The sequence below is a fragment of the Triturus cristatus genome, chromosome 2_1, assembly GCF_964204655.1.
Source record: "Triturus cristatus chromosome 2_1, aTriCri1.1, whole genome shotgun sequence".
Taxonomy (NCBI): domain Eukaryota; kingdom Metazoa; phylum Chordata; class Amphibia; order Caudata; family Salamandridae; genus Triturus; species Triturus cristatus.
In genome coordinates this window covers 664,025,703-664,038,306 of record NC_140581.1, presented here as the reverse complement: position 1 = coordinate 664,038,306, position 12,604 = coordinate 664,025,703, and positions in this window count along the sequence as shown.

Below are 12,604 nucleotides of genomic sequence, written 5' to 3'. Positions count from 1 at the left end.
CTTTCTTCTCCCCCCTACATATACTGCTCCTTCGGGACATCATAGAAACAGATATGGCAGAGGAATTATTGATTCTAAAGACACGGCAGGACAAGAGGGAGGTGATTTCCTTAAAGGATTTCTTCCTTTTTGGGGCCCAATGGCCAACAGTAGAAAAATGAGACAATTGGTTCGTGTTGTTGAGACTATCATAGATGTCACTGTGGGAGCCTTGAGTAATCTCACAGCTGAACTTCAGGCGGATCGTCTCATGACATTACAGAACCGGATTGCTCTGGATGTTATTCTTGCGGATCGTGGTGGAGTCTGTAAATTGATCGGATCTAGCTGTTGCATTTATATTCCTGACGATGCCCATACGGTATACCAAGCCATCTCCAAATTATATGTGATCTCCGAGTCGATTCATCAGGATGAAGGAGATTGTTTTTTATAGGAATGGTTTTGGGGATTACTGTCCAAATGGGGATGGAAGGTATTAACATTCCTTGGAGTGATTTTGGCCATCATTTTTTCCTGTTGTCTCTGTATGCAGTGTGGCCCCGCCATCTGTGGTCTTTGCACCACTATGTGTGTCCCAAGGTCTGTGCCACGGAAGACGGAGAGCATTAAGATGATGTTGCAGCAACAGCTTGATGACCTCATGGCCATTGACGTCGACTCAGATTAAAATGAGTCTGTGTGTCTTGCCTGAGTAATGGCAAAAAGGGGGTCTGAGGTAATTCAGTTACCCATCTCGTTCATATTTAGCCACCATTTTGTGTCTTTCTGCCATTTTGTGTTGCCCTCACTCAGGCGGCACGGTGAACGAAGAGTTGTTTTTCCTCATCCTACCGCAACGTGTCAAATAACCTCCTGCCTCTGTTTATAGCTGGTGTCAGGGTCCGGCCAACTCCACTAATCCTCGTCTGGCCTGACTGATCCCTGTTCCAACTGTCTATTGGTTCACACCATTCTTTCCTGACTTTATCTTATCCTCTAGCCTTCGCTATTCTTTACTCATATTCTCTCATTACACAACTGTCCTCCAGGCCATACAAATGTGTCCTGCCACCTGCAAGTCGACTTATAAACACTACCACTGATTAACTTGTGGGGAAGGGTGACAAACACTGTTGGGAGAGGGGCTTATTTGAGTTACTTAATATCTTGTTTTCACATTCTTCTCATTGGTTGACCCTGTATGCATTGGGAGTGTTCTTTGTGAATATGTATGTTATAAAAGATTGTGCGCCACGAAGTAAAGTGGCAGTCTCCTAAGAACATACCGAGTGTACTTCTGGGACAACTGTACTTAGCTGCAGCTAATAAACCCTATCTTCTACACCTGACGGAGTGTCCCGTTTGACAAAGCAGGTGAACTCAGGAGATTAAGGCATACCCTGCGCGGCCAGGCCCCTAAGGTTCTGGTTCTTCAGGGTGGTGATATGGATTGACGCAGTTACCCACCTGCCACACACACTGTCCGACCATTCTCCTGTGGTAGTAAACTTGAGGATCCCTAGGGCGGTAGGGGGTAGAGCAACCATGGAGGTTCCCAGATATGGCCCTGAGACTGAAAATCTAAAAGAATGCATTTGGCGGCCTCCGGGGAGCCGGAGGGAACTCTGTCCCTCCTGCTTCACTCGTGATTTTTGGAGGAAGGAGCAGACTGCCTGTCCTAAGGCTATATCTAAGGAATGGCGGCAGTTTGTACTAGTCCCAGCATCCAAGGAACATAGTTCATCCACCGAATACTGCAAAAAAATTTGATTAAAATTTCCAGGGGGCATGGCACCTGGCACCGCCCAGGCGCAGATGGGCTTGCCTCTGGCATGCCAGCGGTGTGCCCGCTGCGCGTGTTGGCACAAGCCTGCTTCTTTTTTAGACTAAAGATTAGAGCATCCGTAGCCTCAAAGATGGCTGCCCGCACTATCTAACAGGAACTGCCAAGGGTCTAAATTGAGCAGCGCAGAGCAGAAATTAACACAAACCCCGTATGATTCCCCCCAGGTAAGAGTGCCCAAGTTAAAAGCAGATTCAAGTTCAGATTCAAATCATGAAAAAAACAGTGACTGATTAAAAACACCTTATAAAACCCCCCAGAACTGACTTTAACCTGAACAGTTAGTGCTTAGTTGCCTGTTTATCAGCCTTTGCGCCATCCAAGAAGTCGCACCACTGCCTCCTACGGAGTGCTTCTTTTGTGAGGCCCATTGTCCTGCTCATTGGCGTCCTGGATCTCAGTCGAAAGCACCCGAGGGCAGACATCATGTACCACCATCCTCACAAACTCCTCAGCCCCTTTGTCTTCTGTTTCACCAGCACCAGCCTGTGCCTGCAGGTGCCTTGATAGGTAGTCCAAAGGGTTGTTCACACTCGGACGATACACAACTTCAAATGTGTACAGCCGGAGCTGCACAGCCCACCGTTCAATGTGAGGGGGCCCATCACTGGCTGTGCCAGCAAAGAGCGGGACAAGCAGCTTTTGGTCACTTACGACCCGGAGAAAAGGTACAAGTGAAAATGGCGAAAGGCCCACAGGATCGCTGCTGCTTCATGCTCAATCTGTACATACATGGTCTCTGTATATGTCAGTTCTCTGCTTGCGTAGGCATTGGGGACCCATAATCCTTTTTTCTTTTTTTGAAAGAGCACAGCGATAAGCCAGATGTAGCTTGCATCTACTACCAGCTCTATCCAGCGCATTGGATTATAGTACGCCATAGTAGCAACTGACAGCAGTTTCACCTTCTGGATCATCAGGTCAGTGCGGTAGTCCAAGTGCCACTGAGCTTTGTGCTTTTGCAGGGCTCGCAGTGGGTCTAAAAGGGTGGCCAATCTTGGAATAAAATGTCTGCAGTAAGTGGCCATCCAGAGGAAACTCTTCACCTCGGATGCATTCTGCAGGACATCCGCTTTCCTGATAGCTTCAACTTTCTTTGGGTCTATCTTTAGACCTCCACTTGAGAGCAGCTGCCCAAAGAACTCAATGGAGTTTGTGTCAAATGAGCATTTTTGCTTATGTAGGGTTAGCCCTCAGTCCGCTAACCACATGAGAGTCACCCTTAGCTGTACATGGTGGTCTTCAAGCATGGCAGAGAATATCAGAATGTCATTGCAAATGTTTAGCATTCCGACCAGAACAGAGAGTGTTTCACAGATTAAATTCTGAAACACCTCTGCTGCTGATAATATTTCAGAGTTCAAATGCTTGTATCTGTAGAGCCCCACATGCATTGAGAAGGTGGTTATATAGCGGGTAGACAAGTCAAGGTCAAGTTGGTGACACCCCGCATTGAAGTCTAGCTTTGAGAACTATCTGCCGCCAATGATCGAGGTTCGCCACTATGTCATCACCGGTTGAGGTTATATGTCACTGCCTGCGTATGGCTTTATTCGGAGTCGAATATCAAAACACAGTCTGAAAGCTCCAGGTTGTTTGGTTTTGGGAGCTATCAGTAGAAGTGAGATGTAGGAAGTGGGCACTGTGACCTTCTCGATCGCCCCTTGCTGTTCAAGTTGATCCACTTCTTTCTCCACTAGCGGCTGCAGGTGGAATGGCACCCTCCTATGTCGGAGTGCAATGGGTCTCACAGTATTGTCGATGTATAGGTTTACCTTCAGGTCTTTTAAATGCCCCAGCTCTTCGAAGAGCTGTGGATTCATGCACCTGCTAAGCAAACACGACTAGCCCCAAGTCTTCTGCAGTATGGCACCCAAGGAGTGTGCCCGTGTGGCATATGGTTATGTGAAATCGGGCAAGTGCCGGCTTCCCACTCTTCACCACTACCTCAATGACTCTTCTCAGCGGCAGTAGCTCGGTGCCCCATAGGTGTAAATTTGTGTTTTGGTCGGTGCCAGCCCCGGGTGTGGCATGATTCTGCCAAACTGGGCCAAGTCCATAACAATGACAGAGGCACCTGTGTTGATTAGCGCTTTGATCTGGGTGCCTCCAATGTCAACTGTGCACATCGGTAGGGGCTGCGGTTACTATCTCTAACAGCAAATGAGACGGTGAACACTTCACCATCGTCATCGTCATCGTCATCGAGACAGGTGGTGGAGGCAGGCCAATGTGCGGGGTTTCCAGCTTTGTCCTCTTCAAGTGGTAGCTGTCACAGGGTCGATTGCTCTCGTCCTCTCTACCCCACGCCTGCACCCTGCCCACTGCTTCGGCACACCTTCGTGAAGTGATTCATGTGCCCACACCTCGAGCATGCCTTTCCTTGCGCCGGGCATACATTGGGTGCCCGGTGCATTAGGCCACAATTGCTGCACCACTTCTCGGGCAGCTTGGGTATGTTAATGGCATGAAATCAAGCAGGGTGTCTCTTAATGGAATCAACATGCTCCTCTTTCCCTTTAACCACCCGGGCTGCACCTGCTAGTGCTACCCCTCTTGCCAGTGCCACTATCACGTCATCCGCCCTGCTGTTTGCCAGCTCATGAGAGCTCCCCAGTATCAGGATGTTGTCTAATGAGTTGCCTGGTTGTCGCAGTATGAGCTTCCTGAGGACCCTAAACTGGCAGCCTTGGATCAGCCGGGCCCTGATTTCATCTGGCTGCTTGCCAATTTCCAAAGACCTTGCTAGGCTTGCCTCATTTTGAACATCTCATAGTTAGGGTTGAGCTTGGGATCAAAGTGGCGGTTCAGTGCGGCTACCGCAACGTCGAAGTCGTCATCCCCACCTATGTTGAGGAGGTGTTTGAACAGGTCATATAGTTCAGTATCACTAACATGGACCTATTCACCGCCCCATCAGTTTCACGCGTGGTGCACAGGTAGTGCTGCAGGCACCTGATCCATTGGCCCCAGTGCGGGCGGATGTGGCAGGGTCTACCAGCTGGCTGAATGGCAGCATCGCCATGACCGAGCAATATGCACAATGTCCAGGGGCCTGTGGTGCCAGGTTCCATGGCTGTTCCGACATGGTGTGTGTGTGGTTATAACTTGCACGTTACGCAACTTAGCAGTTCGTGCTCTCCTGCTCAGACGCGGCAGTCACAAGTGCCAGGCCTCGGCATGGCCTCTTTCTAGCAGACAGTCTAGAATGTATTTTACTGAAAAGCCTTCCTTCAAAGCCTCAATCCTATGTGGGTCAGCCATCCCCCAATAGTCCTATCCACTCACTTCTTTCCCCGAGCGGTTTAGAGGATATCAATGTTCAATTCTTTATTCACTGTTACTGTGTTACATTTGCTCATGCTTGCTCATTTCTTTTCTGTGCCTCTCAGTATTCTTTAAACAAAGGAGAGGGGGCTCTCACACCAAAGGGATGGAGCACCCAGTAACTGATAAGTTGAAAAAAGTTTTCCCTTTGGATGAATCAAACATTGACCATTTCTCATTCATACATACATATCCAACTGTGGACCATATAGTTTGCACAGACAACTGATAATTGAGGCACTTATAGACCAACCACACTCTCGTAATAATGTCAATATTTTTTAATCAAAAATACATCAATATACAATACTCATATGAGTTCAATCACATTTAAAATCATCAAGATAAACAAGCATTAACTAAATTAAAACATATATTGCAAAAAAGGGATTTTTTCCACATATACAAGCAATATAAACAAAAAAATATAAAACAATATAAAATGAGGAAGAATACAACAAAAGAGACAATATACTATGTCATTTACAGCGTTAATTTGGACATTTGCATAGGCAGCAACAAGCATGGGTCTGAATTCCCTGTCTCAACCTGTTTGCTGACTTCACCAAATTTAATCGCGTATGTAGGCGTCGACGCGTTTCGATGGTGTAGTATCAATTAAGACCACCTTCTTCAGGACAATATTTTTAGTCTTCCTCAATGATTAAAATGACCACATCACATATTGGCCTTATGAATTCATTCCTTATATAGGTACCAGAGTATTGGTGTCAATTTCACAGTGGGCCACTTCTTATACAGGCCGTTATTCTGTGCTTTATGTCCAAAGCTTGAACCGCACTGCAGTTTAGTTTATTTGGATCACGTCCTCCGACCCTTTAACGGATAATACGTTTCAGGCGTGGATCTTTTCTATTTGCTCATTTACTCGTGGTTTTTTATCCGACGAGGTCAGCTCTTCAAAAATGTTCGCCGCGTCTACCGTCCGCGTCCTGAACCTGGTACCTATATGACATAGTATATTGTCTCTTTTGTTGTATTCTTCCTCATTTTATATTGTTTTATATTTTTTTGTTTATATTGCTTGTATATGTGGAAAAAATCCCTTTTTTGCAATATATGTTTTAATTTAGTTAATGCTTGTTTATCTTGATGATTTTAAATGTGATTGAACTCATATGAGTATTGTATATTGATGTATTTTTGATTAAAAAATATTGACATTTTTACAAAAGTGTGGTTGGTCTATAAGTGCCTCAATTATCAATTGTCTGTGCAAACTATATGGTCCACAGTTGGATATGTATGTATGAATGAGAAATGGTCAATGTTTGATTCATCCAAAGGGAAAACTTTTTTCAACCTCTCAGTATTCTACCAACTTTTTTTTTCTTATCTCCAGCCTGGGTGCTGATTATACTTCACAGAATGTGCCTCCCGGTAATCCTCTGCTTACCCAGCTGTTCCGAACTGGGCTAGGCGTCCTCTTTGACTTCCTTTCACCTCACTCGTGCTCCTAGTGAGGTCTGCCACATGTCAAGTGAAGTGCGGGCAGTCGCCGCCAGGTGGCACTCTTGCTGCTGCTTTCACCTAGCGCCCAGTCTTGAACTCATGGCCTGTGCTGTCACCTCAGGGAGCGGCCACCACGGGTCCAGGAAAAGGACGGGGCAGTGGAGGCACACCTCACCTCAAACAGCGCATACACAGGTTGCCAGGCCCGGGGTGCAGCTTCTGCTTCTCCCCTCACAAGTCAGGGCCCTTAGCTAGCATCAGCCACAGCAGTACGGCTCTCTGGCATTCCCCACAGCCGCCGACACGGCTATCATCTCCTGCGCGGCACAGGCCGCCCTGCACACAATCTGATGCAGTGGACCCATCACGCATGGTTCACCACCATCCTTGTCACCAGTGTGGTGTCTAAACTATTTGGCAATACCCACCTCCGGGCCGGAATTTCCGGCCCAAGTGCGGACGTAAAGTGAGTAGTCGTAAATCCATTCTGTGAATACCAAAAGTAGTAAGTGCATTCTGTGAATACCAAAAGTAGTAAGTGCATTCTGTGACTACCAAAAGTAGTAAGTTTAGGATTTTGTCTTAAGTTAATTCTGTGAATCGGGCCCTAGGTATCCATGCCGCCAAATGCAGTAACAGGAGATACGCACTCATTGCTTATCGGTTCTCGCAGAGTGGTAACCGGCTACCACCATTTATTTGTACTCTTGGGCTGCGCCCGGCCCACGGGTTGTGGAGGTGATAGAAAGTATTGTAGAGGTCAGGTGGCACTCAACATTTCCCTATGTTAGGCATGAATCTATCAGGTGAGTGAAGATAATTGACATATTGTGGTAGTTCTTAACCTCTCCTGATTCCTGCCATGCTCGTGCCTGCTCACAGGAAACAGAGGTACGTCAACGTCAGACGTCAAATGAGCTGTCAAGCTGTTGAACCATCAGGCCACCAAATCTATTGGGACCATGGGATCGTGGCTTCTTTCCCACTCTCCATTTAATACACTTGGGCTGTTTGGGGTTCGAATTCTGGCTTTGTACACTGGTTTAGGTCACTGGGCTGTTTTGATCTGTGCTGAACTGCGCTTCCACCATGTGTTCTCCTCTCCTCCACAGCGCCGGCCTGGAGTAGTGCAGCCATGTCTCAATTGTGTTCTTTCCACAGGGCGGTATGGGAGCCTGGTGCTTTGTGGGGATTTTGGTGAAACATGAGAAGCCTTTGCCGTAGTGGAGGCCCGAAAAGTCTTTTGGGGGCCATAGAGACCATAGAGAGCCCTGCCTGTATAAGGCACCCTGGCTGCTCAGCTACTGAGCTGTTGCTCCTTTGTTGGCCCTTTTGGGTGCTTTTCTTCTGGTCAAGACGATCTATACTCAATCTGGATTTTTAACGGACTCAACGTTTACAATTAACCTGGATTTTCAACTGACTCATCATCATCTGCTGTTGCGAACCAGTATGAGCTCTCTTGTTTAAATCCCCGAACAGGAGCTGCTCAAGTGACTGGCTCTTCAGTACTACCTCTCAGTATACTTAGCTACATGGATGGTGGCAGTAGCTGAGGTACTAATCCTAGGTGGAGGTGAGTAAGCACTCTGCTAGTTTTTCCACTCATGAGGAGCACTTATCACTCTTCGGCAAACTCTTCTAATGGTTGAAAGCCTTGGTGCAGGTATCATGGAGCAGCAGGACATACCATGGAGTAAGAGCGGAAGATACACACTGGCATTAAGATGTGAGCAGTCAGTGCATGTCTCCGTGGAGGCCTCCTTTAACTTTACTTTTTGCTTAAGGTTCGCTACTTAGGTAAGGTTATTTATAGAGAAACAAAAGGTCCATTCCAGGGGAATATTTATAACAATACATATAGAAAACAAATAATTTCTATAGCAGCCTAGAATAGGATAATATACTCAATAATTTTTATAAATATTCAGAAAAAACAAAGCCATAACAACTTAAGAAAAAGACTGGAAAACTTAACAAATTATATAAACAAAAATTCAGACATTTGCAACTTGGCTCCACAAGTGTTGAATTAGTACCACTTGTTTTCATAAGGTAGCCATGCTATTTGTATCTAGATAAAACATATTTACAATAGTCATGGTACGTTTTTGTTGTTGACGTTTCGATCCCTCATTGAAATATGGGGGCCATCATCAGGACTTAAAATATATGCCTGAGAGAAGAAATGTCTAAGCGAGGGGGAAGCAATAGGCAATTACAGGAAAGGCAAAAATACAATTGCTTGCAGTGCATGGGGCCGAGAGTGCATCAAAGGTATGAATTCAACGCAGTCTTTATGAAAAAAGCTTAATGATGTACAACCATGTCATGAGCAAATGTGAATCATGGCTGTCAGTCAGATAAATTGCAGCTAATTGAATAGTGATGCAGCCCAATGCAACAATCAAGGAAATGTGAAATGGAAGGCCATTTGTTCCTTGCCTATTTCAATACCACAAGTATACAGGTGTGTTGCCACCCTCCTGGGTTTGATGATTGCATCTCTGGATCACCCAAGTGTAATACTTGAAGCACACAGCAACCTATTTGTGAAAATAAAACGTTGGTTCTACAAGATTTTTTAAAGGGATAATTAGGCCTCCCAAATCCAAGGAATGTTTCACACCTGCTTGCAGAATTACTAAGAATACCCTTATCAACAAATTCTCATTATTCTGTGAGCTGCATGGATTGGAAATCAGTGCTTTGAAAACAAATGTTATTGTTTACAACAAATACAAGAACTTCAGGGGAACAAGTGCTTGGGGACCAAAATGTTGGAGAGAGTAAAATAATTTGATTATCTAGGAATTGGATAGTCTGACAATGATGTATCCTCATGTCAGATCTCGAAGAGTTGTTTGCTGATTAAACACAGGGCTTTGGCATTGGTTAGGTTTGCCAAAACTGCCCCTTTCGCCCTATTTCACCAATAATAGACATCTATAATATTCAGGTCAGGATCAGGATTGCTGCATTGTATGGTGTGGATTTCTGGGGCCATTGTAAGTTGTCAACTCTGGGGATAGATGAAAGCAACTTTATTAATGCCCTTGCATTTGAAGTTGCATTATATTCTATACTGGATCCGAGTATGGAGTTGATGGAATAGAGAGCTGTCTATATGGATATGATTCGCTTTCCCAATAGTCAGAGGATTCCCTGGTTGACTTATGTCAAGCAGGCTCTACTCAAGCTGGGTCTGAGTGTTGGCAGGACCCAGCATCTATCCGTGGGTCCACGAAGAATGTTGTAAAGAAGAGATTTTGGGCTAAGTTCATCAAACAAAGTGAAACATCAGACACTACGGGCATCCAGTCCACATATTTTCTCATCCACTTATACGTATTGAGGGAGGACGAATCTCTAGACTATATCAACCCAACGCTTGTGTGGCCGTATTTTTTTAAGTTTAGATATGGCATTTTGCCTAGTACCACTTTTAACTCTTCTTGGTCATCATTCATAAATAATTTTAAGCAGTGTCCACTGTGTACCTACCCTGTAGAGATACACGAGCACTTCTTCGTTTTCTGGCTGGCTTATTCTAAACCCAGATTTTAATGGATTGCACCTATGTGTCAACTACTAGGGTTACTGACCGGGTAAACTCACTGAGAATCTGCACAAGCGACTCTAGCACGCTTGTGGTAAGGGCTGTTTTAAAATATTATACATTGGCTCTCCGCCCCACTTAGTTCACCTGCTAGCCTTATGTATGATCAGTTCGGGCTCTCTGTGTTTAAATTGGTTTAAAACTATTATTCTGTTATTGGTCTGATTTTGATCCTATATGCTGTGCATATTGACTATTTATTTATTTATCTACTGATAATTTTATCTTCTGATGTTAATATATTGTTCTGAAAGTTTTATTGATTTTATAGCGTAAATTGATTTTACTAATTATGTTTGTGCGTTGATGAATTTTCATGTTTGATCTGACAATACAATGACAAATGATAAAATGGAACAGGTGAGAGTAGTATATGCAATGTTTGTGCATTGTGTGTGTATCTGCAAGCCCAGTTTATCGAAAAGTGCCTGATCTGAGAAAACCATGTACCCTTCATCTATGAATTCTTTCCATGAGCATCTTGCATGGTTTGGGTTCGATGAACATCTTCCCATATCCCAATTTCCAGCATTTCAGGAGGTGCGTTGGACATCTCATGGCACCTTTCCAGGAATAAAATAGTGCTGCTAACTAGCATTTTTTGATAATTTCTGAACGTTCCTCTTTGTCTTGGTCATCGTCTATGCATGTGAAAGCCAGGTCTCACAGACGAGCATCAGTGGTGTATTGCAAAATGATTGCCTGGATGTGTGCGGACTGAGGCGTACCCTGGAAGTAAGATATTGACCAATTGTAGGTAATTCCTTGCCATTAATGTGCTTTCTCTCAATTTGCACTAGTACAAAATGCACTTGTGGTGTTGTACATTTAGATGTGAGAACATGGGCGTTTAAGAAACCACAACAAAAGTGAACAACCATGCTGTTTTTCTCTGTCGGAAATTCTTTTGGAATCCATTAATTAATGTTTACATTATTTCTATAGCACAGACCTTATCACAAGGATAAGGGAGGACTTTATTAAAACTGGGGCACTTCATTAAGTAAATAACCTTGATGGTGAGGAGGATGGGTGGGACGGATGGGAGACAATGATGGAAGGCGCATGTTCAATGCTTATTGTTGGTTAGTTCTGTTTCCCTTTACTCTGTCTCCTTACTGGACTTAAAAGCCTCCACGGACAGTTCTCAGGCATAAGTAGTACATTCTTTAGGGTATGAGGTGCCGTGCTGGGGCCTTTGGTCATTCTTGTAGAGCACTTCTTGCTTGGCTGCAGCTTTGTGTATTTCTTGGTGCCAGCTCTGACCTCATTCTTTACCTTTAAGTGGCTCTACCTCACTTTGGAAGATAATGATGGCAAACGGGTTAGTACATCCGGTTCTCACCTCCGGGATCTCTTGTGCCTTGTTGGTCTTGAGCATGGATCCCAGCAATATTGCCTTTACCTTCCATCATTCGGTAATTTGAGTAGGGTTAGCTAGGTTATGGTAATAATACCTATTATTTACTGTGTGTAGATATTAGGAGTGGGCGAAATATTCCGTTCTTCTGGTGGAATTGGCGGAATTTTGGTGACTCCGTGTTACTTTTGTAACCCCATCCAGGCGGCGGATCTCCCCTCCCTGCTTTCCCCCCCTCTTACCCTCCTGCTATGCTCTGCTACCTCAAATCACCACTGACAACTTCTGTTGGGTGCCTGAAAAGGTCGCAGTTTATTCATATCACAAAAACTTTATACAATCGTAACGCATTGTTCATGGTCATGTACATATTGCATGGTTATTCTTGCCCCAGTTCTATCAATCAACTGGGAGGGGGGGGAACCCTTTCTGCGTTTCCTGCTTCCGGGTTTAGGCTTCAGCTTGCTACCGATTGGGCGGGTCTCCGTTTGGACCTGTCCGGGCCGCAAGTGCCGTCCCGCTCGCCCTGTGACCTTACATGGGCCCTCCCTTCTCCCAGAGGCCCCTGCCGGCTGGCATCCCAAGGGCCTTTCTTGTGTATCTACTTTCACTTCTTGTGACTGGGTCCTTTGTTTTTGTCTCCTTCTGAGCCCCTGCCGTGAGGCATCCCAAGGGTCATGGGGAGAGTATTGTCTCTAATCCTTGTTGGTGGCGTGCCGCCCTTTTGGCTCCCTCAGTGCCCCTGCCGTGCGGCATCCCCAAGGCATTGCGAGAGCCTCTCATCTATCTTCTACTGGGTTCTCCCCTTTCTTTTGTTAATTTAGTCTGTCTAGCTCCCCCGCTACCCTCCACCTTGCAGCTGCGACGCCCGACTCTTAGGTGTGGGTGGGTGGGTTTCTTCTTTGTTCGCCCTTGGCCCGGGGGGGGGATTTGTGAGCACCTATCCCGGTGACCCCCCTTTTATTCCCCCCCTGGCCCTCGAGCACGACCCCTGATTGGG